The 12622-nt window shown below is 32.3% G+C and overlaps 2 protein-coding genes across 5 annotated transcripts in view; one reads left to right on the top strand and one right to left on the bottom strand.

Moving 5' to 3' along the window:
• Fdl (fused lobes) overlaps nt 1-970 on the bottom strand; it is a 245990-nt gene extending 245020 nt beyond the window's left edge. Inside the window, exon 1 of the mRNA XM_074178118.1 lies at nt 798-970. The gene's annotated coding sequence lies outside the window, so the exon portion shown is untranslated. The remainder of the gene's footprint in view (nt 1-797) is intronic.
• Nucleotides 1-12622, top strand: part of LOC111511334 (uncharacterized oxidoreductase YjmC) — an 87387-nt gene that overhangs the window by 11914 nt on the left and 62851 nt on the right. The window lies entirely within an intron of this gene.

Genomic DNA, 12622 nt, shown 5'->3' with positions numbered 1-12622 from the left:
TTTTGTACCCTAACATCGATATGACAGTAGATATTTTTGTGAAACGCAGTATCCACCTTCTGTGTACCTATCAAAAGGCATTTTCTACTGAACAACATAATGTTGTTTAGTAAATAATTGTGCATTCAGTGGATACATGATGTCGTGCTGCAGGTTTTTCCGGGTTTTTCTGTAGATGAAAAAGCAAATGCGCCACTGGAATTAATCAAGTCGCCCTAGAGCGCCAATTAATTCTTGTTGTTGTTTCATAATTTCATAATTTGTATTACTGTCAATAAAACTGTTACATTTAAAGAGGTTCATCCCGAACGCAGAAAAAATTAATGAAATCAGATGTTGAGAATGTGCAAATCCGGCGAATAACAACGTATGTGGTATTTTCTTTCTCACACTCTCGTACAAGTGGCAGTAACTGTTGAGTACCTACTATGAGAAGTAACTTTGCGCAAGCGAAGCTGTTGAATATATGCCACATTTTGTCTGCAAATTGTGTAACTGGTTGATTTCAAATGGGATGTTAATAGGAAGTGATTTAAATACTTCTTAATCAAAATTGATGATGCACGTTGATCAGGGTTCCAAAATAGTTTTCTCTAGAAATTTGATAGTGTTATTGAGTTAGATATTGTATGTTCTTGATTTGAAACTACAAATGAAAATGAAAATCCCGAATTAGATGTTTTGCCCCTGGCCAGAAGCATCTTCGAAAATTTTATTCATTGAACAAGGTGGTTACATTTTGTAGAACTGTATATAAAGAAAAACAATATTTACTAATAAGTTTATGGATTACATACCTTGCCAACGACGATAATATCTGATTCACATCTGTATTTTGACCATTTTCTTATTATAATCAGAATTATGATGTTGATTGAAAGAATCGGTGTTTCTGGATTCAGTGAAATGTCTCGGTTCTGCAGGATATCGAATTTAAACTTGGTTTTGTGACTGAGTTTTTTTTTGTTGAAATGTTTATTTGCTATGTGTAGGGGGTGATTGGGGTGGTTCGATTTTGAAGTAAAGTGAAACTTTTTGAAAATGTTTTTGAAGTTGAAGAACGGTGTGGTAGATTTGGCGTGGGATGCTAATATACCTACATATGTTGTAACACTTCATCGTGTTTGGTGCTTTTTTTCAGTTATTTTCTCATGTTTGCATTCATATCCTAAAAGTTTAGTGTCATTGAAATTTGGACTGTGATCATGAGTAATACTATGATTGTTCATGGCTGTGCTAGATTTTTTCATGTATTTGGAGCCATTCAGTCGATTACTCAAAAATTGTATCATCATAAGAATTTGGCTTTAAAGTGTTATGAAATCTTTTTTATTGGACTTTGAGATTTGTAACAGGTTTGCATGTTTTGTTTTTTGAAAATAATCACTATATTTTCTGATGAAAGTAGTATGTATGATATGGCAGTAAAAGTATTGGTACTTACTACCTGAAAGTATAGTTTATATTTTTCAAAAACAAAATATGCAAACCTGTTACAAATTTCAAAATATATGTCTTCTTTGGTTACAATCTCCAAACGTTTCGACTGCAAATGCGGCAGTCATCTTCAGTGGCGTGGTCGAAGTACTCTTCTTGAGTTGTTTCACTTTCAGTTGATACGTCAAGAAGAGTATTACGACCACGCCACTGAAGATGACTCCCGCATTTGCAGTTGAAACGTTTGGAGATTGTAACCAAAGAAGACCACGGCAAAACCCGTAAATGAACCAAAACAAATCTCAAAATCTTTTCACACCACTCAAAAACTCCTATAATGAAACAATCAAATATGGTTTATAGTATTCCGTGTTTTGATTGCGCTGAAGTTTACATAGGAATGACATCACAACTCTTGAGAAATCGGCTAAATGGTAACAATCACACGAATAATTCGAAGAAGGCCCTGAACAAATATATCATTACTGATCACCACAATCTTAATTTCAATAAAACCAAAGATATAGTATATGAATGCAACCACGAGAAAAGAACTGTAAAAGAAATGGACTACAGAACAGATATTAGCAACCAAATATATCACACCGTCCTTTAACTTCAAAATATTTTCAAAAAATTTCACCTTACTCCAAAATTAAACCATCCCAATCACTCCTACATATAGTAAATAAACATTCCAACAAAAGAAAAAATAACCCAGTCGCAAAAGCAAGTTTCCATTGAATATTCTACAGACCCAAGAAATTTCACTGAATCCAGATACACTGCTTTTTCCAATCAACATCATCATTCCAATTATGATGAGAAGAAGATCAAAATTTAGATATGAATCTGCCCAGAGGCGAAACGTCTAATGGAAGCTTTTTATTTTTATCCCAACATGAGCCCAACAACCCAAGAAAATTAATCAAAAAAATTAATACTCACAAGGACTCAAGAAATCCCTTTTTCCAGTATAATAATAGTATATTAGACTATAAGATATGTCACGGAAATGAATACAGCAAGTATCCTTATTAGAAATAAAAAAAATAATGTATGACTGCAAAAATGGCAAAAATAAATGAATAAAATCTCAAACTGTTAGGCGATTTCGACTTGTATTATCTAAAAATGATGAATTGGGAGAGATTATTTTTTGGGAAAAAAAGGTTCTGGCTTTCTACTACTCCATCTTTATATAAAATATGTGAAAAACTTCCAATTCCATAACGAATGTTTGGAGTACAAACGAAATAGAGAAAAGTGTTTTTTTTATTTGATTCAATGTTATTATGAAAGTAATTGTTCCGTGTAATTCAATGTTTATACAGCGTGACACACGTTCGATGGTAGGTTAGACGTTTCTGGAAAACGCAAAGCGTGATTTTTCTGAAAATTTCACCTCTCACATTACCTGTTCTATCGATCTAAAATATTTTCAGCATTGTGGCGTTGCCACTTCCATCAAAAAGTCCTAGCAACTTTATTTTTGGAACACCCCGTATATTAATACATTTTTGGAATCGCTCTAGTATTTTAATACTTTTTTGTTAATAATGTCCTATACCTATCTCTATCTGTTTTCGAGATAGTAAATAATAAATTGTGCTAAATATGGTCCAGAACATAGCCTTAATTGAAATTAAGTACATCAGTACTCTCAATTCATGAAAAGTTGATATTTTGATGATAGTTTTGACAAACTCAAAATATTCAAATAACACCAAGAAATCGACTTCATACCATACAGGGCGTGCTAAAATTACTATTATTTCCATTGTGCATAAAAGTAGTCGAAAGTTCATTTTTTCAAATGAAACCCCCTGTATATTACTCGATAAATTGAAAGATGGTGAAAAATGCTTCAAGATGATATACATGTCCCTATACCGAAATTTTTTAATAAAGCCGTTTTTGTGGAAAAATAGTTATTCACGTTTTACCTACAAGTGTTGAAAGTGGCATTTTATTTTGTGAGTGGGGATTATTGCAAAACGAGTGTCAGCAAGTGGAGCAAACTCACGAGCAAAATAAAATCACTTTCAACAAATGTATCATACAAATTTTTTTGTATAACGTTACTGCTGATAATAAAAAAAAGTATAGGGTCCATGGGATTTGAACACACGATCTTTGGATTACAAGGCATATGTTACAACTACATACGCCAACTCACGTTATTTAAAGGAGGATTATTGGTTAGTCATGAAGGACTTTCTACAGTTGGACTGAATACTACTTCGTCATCGTCAGTAACTTGACAGGGATTTAATATTACCAATAGCACGAACTGCATGTGTGAACTTTTCTAAATGATTTATTGGTAGGTGTTCTGATTGAAGTGTTTCTATCAAAGAGATTTTCAATAACAGTTGTACAGAAAATAATTTTTAAAGAATTTGATTTCTAGGTAGCCGTGGAAATATCAAGCTTATGACAGTTTGGTGACTTTTATAAGTAATTGATAAATGGTTATTGACGGTGTTTCAAAAAATCGCCAAAAATGAATGCAAATATTGATTATTCAAACGAAGTTCTTATGAAATTATTTATTATACACGGACAGTGTGATCAAATCATTGCCAGAACTTGTAGAAAATTCAACCAAATGTATCCTGAATTAACACCAATGAACGAGAGGAAGTTTGTAAGATTACAAAATAATTTCCTCAACAACATTACCAAAACCTGTTACTTCAAATGAGGAAAATACTGTTAACACTTTGGCATATTTTTATGCATATCCAGAAGCTTCATTCGCAGTGCAGAAAAAGATTTAGGTGTATCACATGCTTCAGTACAACGAATTTTGAAAAATCACGGAATGCATCCGTATAAATTTACCAAAGTTCAAGCTCTAAAAGCAGAAGACTTCGAACGTAGAATGCATTTTTGTGAATCCCTTTTGATTCATACATAGGAAGATCGGGAATTTTTGTCAAAAATAATTTGGAGCGACGAATCAAAATTTACGAGGGATGGTATTTTCAATAGAAGGAATAAACATTTTTGGGCTGATCATAATCCTCATGTTACAAAAGAAATGGGTTTTCAAGAAAAATTTGACCTGAATGTTTTCTGTATTCTGAAGGACAATAAAATTAGCTTTTTTATTTATGAAGACACACTGAATGCAGAGAGATATCTCCAAATATTAAGGACGACTGTAACCGATTTTCTTGAAAATTTGCCTTTAGAGGAATATAGGAATTCGTGGTTTCAACTGGACGGAGCGCCAGCTCATTCCACCCAGGAAGTTTCTAGGAAACTTGACGAACTCTTCGATGATCGTTGGTTTAGGCGTTTAGGGTCGTGGGATTGGCCACCGAGCTCACCCGATCTCACGCCACTTGACTTTTTTTTATGGGGTGTTTTGAAAGAAAGGGTAGACAGTACTCCAGTGCCTACCAAAGAAGAATTGCGACAGCGAATAGTGTGGAGTATTGAAGATCTGGATCCCCAGGAAATTGAAAAAGCAACCACAAGTCACGTACAAAAAAACATTTTAAAGTGTTTAGAATGTAATGGACAACATTTCAGCATTTATTGTGAAAATGTGATATTTTGTTTACAATTTTGTTATTTTGAATCATCCTATTCTGTTATTGTCTGTACTTTCACATGTTTTAGCCCACAAAATCTTATTTTTTACCTAGAAATGACTGATTTTGGTACAGTAGTTCCCTGGAAACTTTGAGTCATAGTTAAGGAAATTATTTTGTAACCTTACAAATTTCCTCTCGTTCATTGGTGTTAATTCAGGATACATTTGGTTGAATTTTTCACACGTTCTGACAATGATTTGATCACTTCGTTCATGTGGATGATAAATAATTTCATAAGAACTTCATTTGAATAATCGATATTTGCATTCATTTTGGAAGATGATTCGAAACACCGTCGATAACTCTTTGTAAATTACTTATAACCGAACTGCTATAAGCTTGATAATTCCACTGCTACCTGAATCCAAATTCTAAAAAAAAATAATGTTTCTAGAAAAAACGACTTTATTGAGAAAACTTGACGATTTAGGTATAGGGACGTGATATATCATCTTGAAGCATTTTTCACCATCTTTCAATTTACCGAGTAATATACAGGGAGTTTCATTTGGAAAAATGAACTTTTGATTACTTTCATGCACAATGGAAATAATAGTAATTTTAGCACGCCCTGTATGATACGGAGTCGATTTCTTGATGTTATTTGAATATTTCGAGTTTGTCCAAACTATCATCAAAATATCAACTTTTCATGAATTGAGAGTACTGATGTACTTAATTTCAATTAAGGCTATGTTTTGGACCATATTCAGCACAATATATTTTTTATCTCGAAAACAGATAGAGATATGTATAGGACACTATCAACAAAAAAGTATTAAAATACTATGTTACACATTTTATTTCCAGTTGTTTTTTTTTTTTTGAATCAATAGCGTAGAATATATTACAATTCATACTCTAATTCAACTCGATTTGATCCTGACTATATAAATATTATTAATTATTGTTGCATTTATTCTTTATTGTCCAATATTGTTATGCTAATCTTGGTTACTCCAACGGGCTGATCAGTTACCTTGGCCATCTACGGTAGAATAGTAGCAGTCCATATTTCCTGCCGAGAACAGGTATTCGTAGGTAATCAAGGTGAAAAGTTTCCTGCATTAAGGGACCCAGCGCTATTGCCAAGTTCCGCTGATAATTTCCTCTGTTCTCTGAGGGCGTTTCCTTACTGGTTTTATTCTTCTTTTCCACGGTTATTATTCATTGTGAGTCATTGTTGTGTGGGATAATTAGGCTGACTTTGTTATATGAAACCTTCATTAACAGAAGTTGTACAATTGTTATAGAAATACATTCATTTATTGCTATTGCCATCTGGACAGTAATTCCGCAACTATTTCCTGTCAGCTGTTGCAGGAACTGTCTACTATCGATTTTTGAAATCGATTACCGATGTTTCTCCTTATTGTTTTTTTTGAAGTGAAGAGAGGAAAGGAGCCATTTTGTTCGTGATCTTTGGAAGAAACACATCGGGCCCAATTTTCGAAAGTGGTTAAGTAATTGGCATTATTACCCTAGAGTGGGGATCAGCATTTTTCGAAAGTTAAGTAGTGATTATAGTACCTTCTATTGTCTCTTGTTGGTTTTTGGAGAATTTGTTAGAGGTCAATCACATCCTTTAATGGGGATCAGAGGCCCTGAATCGGTGAGTTGTGTCAGTTTTTTTGATGTTTAAGACTTCATGCAATTCTATTTTTCTCATGCAGTTTCACTTCACATCTGTTGCTAGCGGTATCTGGCCGTTTTAAAGGAGAAAAGACGTTCCTGTGGATGGTACGAAAAGTTTTTTTTATTTCATATCCAGTTTTTATTCGATCTGTTTTTTTGAGCAATTCTAGAACTTTCGTCACTCAAGCGATGTTTCACGATTTCAGAGGATTTTACCAGTCCAGAGAGCTAATTTGGGAAAAATATTGGCGAGTTATTTTCCACAGAAAACCTTTGTTTTGTCAGAAGAACATTCACCTAATTAAAATTGATTTACCAACAGCAAAAACCCTTTTCTGAAGGTAGGAATGACTTCATTAATTAGTTGTCATTTTCCTTTATTTCATTTGAAAATTAGTATACATTCAATTCGTGATATTTTTTATAAGTTTTATTGATCTGAACAATGTTATATATTTGGAACTTCGAAATTAAATCAATTATGTTTTTAACACTATCTTTTTCAAAACCTATGGTGGACTTCATTTTCTTTTTGAACTCAGGATATACTAGTACAGTCGATTAATTAATTGTTTCGTAAAACCGGCCTATTTAGAAATATATTTTTTTAAATTATTCTATTGCTTCTGAGTCTAAATGATGTCAGCAAGCACACTTTTATATATACGGGGTTGTAACTAGTTTGTAGGAGAAAATATAGATAATAAGAATCCTTACAAAAAAATTGTCAAAGGAAATAACTATTTCGTACTAGAATTATTTGACATTGAAATAATTCGATAGCAGAGAGATATTTATTTTTTTTTAATTTTACTTTATACAGGGAATATCAATTTTGCGATCATGACTTATAGTGATGTGATTTATTTCTTTTTTCTATTTTGAGGGAGACTGATTTCTCTACAGTTACTTGTCAGGAAATGAATTATAATAAATTAGGGGTGGAAAATTGCAATTTTTTTTATTTTATTTTTGATATCGATGAATAATTTTGCATTCAGTTTTCATTTGCCAAATGTTTGAGATATATCGGGAGATAATAAAAATAAAGGTTTTAGTTTGAGTCAGATAGTAAACCATTAGTGCAATAGCCACCAGGTTACAGGGTGAAAAATTAGAATAAATAAGCGCACACAATCAGAAGATTGACTATAAGATAATATTCATTAATTCATGTTTTTATTCAACGAAATATAACCGAATTCTATTTTTTCTGAAGGGTTTTATGGTTGGGTTTTGAAACTCGTCAACTAATCAGAAAATCCTGACCTTGTCTGCCTAGCCTAATTTGGTTTTACTGACCAAGCATAGAAATTTTGACGTGACTGGCAAGTTTGGTATTTTGGAATCCCACCGGCACCAAAGGACCTGTCAAGTTGGAACGCAAGTACCTAGTGTTAAGCGGAAAATTTCTCTAAGTGTATTATTAATTTATTATTGTATGCGATACGTCTCATTGTTTTTTTATTTATTTTTTCTATGGAAAGCGGAGATTTCCTCGTTGATGGGATTTTCAATTTTACTTCATACTCCTATACATGCGCCTGCGCTTAAGCTTAAGCTACGGTCGGGAGACAAACGCAGTCAATAACAAGACGGTTGATCTCTGCTAACTATTATATTCGAGATTTTGCTTTTGGATGTGGGAATATAAACTTTTATTTTCAATCTCATATTACCAGGTGTATGTTGTTTATTAGTATTACTACAATAGATATTGCTCTATCCTTGTTGTTGTTGTTGTTGTCAATTACTCGCCTTATCCATCCCATTGTTTCATGATTTCAGTGTGATGAACTTCTAAGAACTTTTTTTTGGACAATAAAAAAAATCATGTGGCGCCCATTATAAAAGTTTGATTGAACCACTCCCTTCTCCACTGGTTAAAGGTTAGCGGCAATTGTCCAAATAATTAGTAATTGACCTACAAGGTAACGAGTTGTTTTTTTTTTAAATTTTTTTTTATCGTTTATGATTTGGAACAAATATATTTGAGGAGAATTTTGAGCGCTACAACTAGAGCGATTCCAAAAATGTATTAATATAAGGGGTGTTCCAAAAATAAAGTTGCTAGGACTTTTTGATGGAAGTGGCAACGCCGCAATGCTGAAAATATTTTAGATCGATAGAACAGGTAAGGAACTGTGAGAGGTGAAATTTTCAGAAAAATCATGCTTTTTTTCCAGAAACGTCTAACCTATCATCGACCGTGAGTCACGCTGTATATGAGTAAGTTTTCCGGGATGATTTTTTTCCAGTTTGTGTCTGAAAGTAACTTCTTTGCATGATTTACACGGTCTTTGTTAAGAATTTTCGTTTGAAATTAATTGCTTTCTTCCTTCATTTACGAGTTATGATGAACTGAAACAGATATGAATTAAGAAAATTGAGAATAATTTTGTATTAAAATAAACCTTACTGATAAATGAAATTAGCAATATGCTGTATGCAATACATCACAGTTATAATGATTTCAAACAAATTGTTCGATTGTACACAATTCCATATTCTTCTTTGCTTCTTATGAGTTATTATCTCCTTCCTTTATTTTCATATCATTTTTTTCACGAATTCACCTTAATGTTTTATACTTTATAAGAAAAGCAGATATAATAATCGAATAAAATATATTTTACCCAAAGATACATCAATTCACAATTGAACTTAACGAATAAACCATCACCCGTTTTCCAATCTGGATATAAACAATTAAATGAATTACAATGCTCTCGCCTGGTTGGCTCAAGTTGACTATGACTGACTAATTCCTATCCAATCTCTTGGGCCCCGCGTTTTTTCGGGTACCGCGTTTTTTCGGGTACCGCGTTTTTTCACCCATGTCGATAGTGGTTTCTTACAACTTTGAGCTTTTATTCTCAATGCTTCCATCATTTCCATAATTTCCGTTTCAAAATTAGTTATTGCAAATGTAAATTCAAATCTCTAACATTCGACAAGAAAGAATGTCAACCATGTACGAGTATATTGTAAATATATTGATTATAATTAAGGATGCAAATAATACTGCAAAAATACAAAACACATTATGTGATGGTATGATTTTGGCACAATTCACAGATAAAGAGTTAATTGTAACGAAAAACAATAAAATAAAAATATTAAAATGACTTATAAAAGAAGTATGAGTTATCAAAAATTTGGGAGAACTTGACAAAAAAATGATACAATAATTATTTGAAAACCAAAAGAATACAGGTGTACTCTATTGATTATAATGTTGGTGAGCGTAGTAATAAATTATTTAATGTGTTGTTACATACAATCAAATCAAAAATAAGCGTTATTGTCTGCGAATAGTCTTCAACTGGTGGGCATTGAACCGTTGAAGCTTTTTCTACCCTATTCAGGTAGTCCTCAGTTTGAATTTAGGATATTTCTCAGTCTCCCTGCCTTGCCGCCATCTCGCCTCGAAGAGGGACAAGTTTTGGAATTGCTCTTCATCCGGCTCGTTTTGGGGATTTTTCCGCTTTACGTAAGGTTAGGGAAGATACATGGGAACCGTGTAGTCTGCCGGGTTAGTGACCTCATAGACCAGGGCTGAAGCCTTCAAAAATACTAAAAAGTGAAAAAAAGAATAATAGTCGGATGAAACACATTAGAAAAGGAGGAGAAAATGATAAATATGAACAAAAACTTCGTTGTAGATCTTTTTATTACCTATACAACTTTGCCATTTAACTTTTTTCCATAGGACTTGTAGTTTTGTCGGAAATCGGGATAAACCATTTTTTACTCTTAAAAACTCACCCCCTCCCACTTGCCGAACTAAGATCGCTTGTAATTTATTTTTTCTTTCATTATTATCATATTTCCCTCCTTTTCTAATAGGTTTCATTCTACTGTTATTTTTTTTTTGGTTTCAAAAATTATCAATGCTGGTCGAATAATATATAATGGTGTTTGCATGAATGAGAAGTCGATGAATTCTTTCACACATCAAAATTTGCAAACCGATTAATAACTGAATAAGAAGAAGAGTAGTAGAAATAAAGCATTACAAAATATAATTTTGGACAAAATATACAATATGTAAACAAAAAACATATAATACTTTATTTTTAAAAACATATCCATTTATTCTATAGTATCTTCTTCTGTGATTCATCTTGTAATATGCTGTTCTACAAATCGCAACCAATTCATTATTACTAACTCGTATTCTTTGTTGAGGTGTTTCGATAATTAATTTTCACATCAGATTCTGTGATGAATTTTCAAATTATATGCAATATATTTCAGGTGATAGAATATTGAAATGATATTTAACTGAACTAATGGCAATCCTTGGGCAAAACTTTCGTCTGTAGAATACTCTTTCCAAATAGGAAAGTTTTGGTTTTGGTACAACTGTTTTGGATCGGAAATATGTTTTACATCATCACTATTTTCGCTACAACACCTTTTATTCCAAGGGCAAAATCTTTTTTATTGAAATATCACAAACATCTCGTGAAGCATTAACACTTCTATTGATTGACTGAATTTCATTATTGAATAAACTATTTTTTCAGTTTCAGATTCATTAGTATGTGAAATCATATGAATTTCAAATAAAGAATAGTTTTGAAAAAATTAACCTCTTTAAAAATTCTCCTCGTTAGAATACGAAGTGGGAGGATGACGTAGTAGGCAACTTCGATTCAGTAGTTACCTTCTGCAGCATTCTTCATAGTTGGAGGTTATGAATGATGAGAGGTAAAATCGTCATTATTTTGTTGAGTTTAATTAGCCTTTTACTCTCATCAGTTGTGTCATCCATTCCAGAGCACTATGATGATCTTTTCAAAATCCAGTGCTTATGTTGAAATTTATCTTAAAAACTATCATCGTTGAATTTTCAGCACATAAAGCTTTTTCAAGCTTAAACATTTTCAGTTTCTGATACAATTGGTAAATATTGATAATTAGAATGTTCCAAATGATAAATACATATAAAAAACAGATGTTTAGTTCATTTAATGAAATTTACCAATGATTTTATGCCTTGTCAGAATTTGTTCAAGAAAAGTGTTCTGTGATGAAAAGAAATTAAATAAATATTGAAAATCCATATGAAAATGTATTTTTATCTAGAAAGACTTCTGAACAATGTCGTATACTCATCCCACAGTATGAGCATGAAAAAAAGTCGTAGTCAAAAAACACACTTCACAAAATCCGCGATATACGATACGATAGCATCTTCGGGCGTCATAAGTGGAATCACACATTAAAGTAGGTTTTTTTATACGTTTTAATGGATTTTCGTCACGTATCGGTCAGTTCCAATGTATTTTTGATTAAAAAATCCCCATTGTTTTTCTTTCGAGTATAATTTTTCTACTGGTTTCAAACGAAATGTCTGAAAAGAATACGAAAGATAACATGACGTCACTCTAAATCCAATATGGCAGACCGCATAAGATGGCAGACTCCATGATATGTGTATCAACTGAAAGGATTTGCTGAAAATAATACGGAAAATTCAATTATGTTACCTGAATCTAATATAGCGAATTTTCATGATATAGAAATCAAACAGAAAGGTTCAACGGGAAAACGAGATGCCGATTTATAACTCGGCAAAAGTTAGGAATAGTCTGGTGATGATCGAACAAATGTAGAAAGCAATCATGCAACAATAACGCATTGAATGAAATGAATACACTTAGGAACATGTCCAGTGATAACTAAAATTTCATTAGTTCGGACTTCCATTGTCTGATATTATATCAAATTATTTGAAATCCCTGAAAGAACTGAAAAAGAAGATTTTTTCACAAACTACACCTAAACGATTTGATCTACACAAACTTTATTGAAAAAATATATCACAACATGTTTCGATAAACATTAGCTTTCTCAAGTGATTAATACATCAAATTATCCTTACATTCATATTTATATACTAAAGGTAACCATAATTGAGACTAACTGCAAGA

This window comes from Leptinotarsa decemlineata, unplaced genomic scaffold, assembly GCF_025532065.1.
Source record: "Leptinotarsa decemlineata unplaced genomic scaffold, Ldec_3_MD MMD2_tig00003348_RagTag_RagTag, whole genome shotgun sequence".
Lineage (NCBI taxonomy): Eukaryota > Metazoa > Arthropoda > Insecta > Coleoptera > Chrysomelidae > Leptinotarsa > Leptinotarsa decemlineata.
The sequence above is the reverse complement of the archived record's forward strand: the minus strand, read 5'-3'. Positions and strand labels throughout refer to the sequence as shown.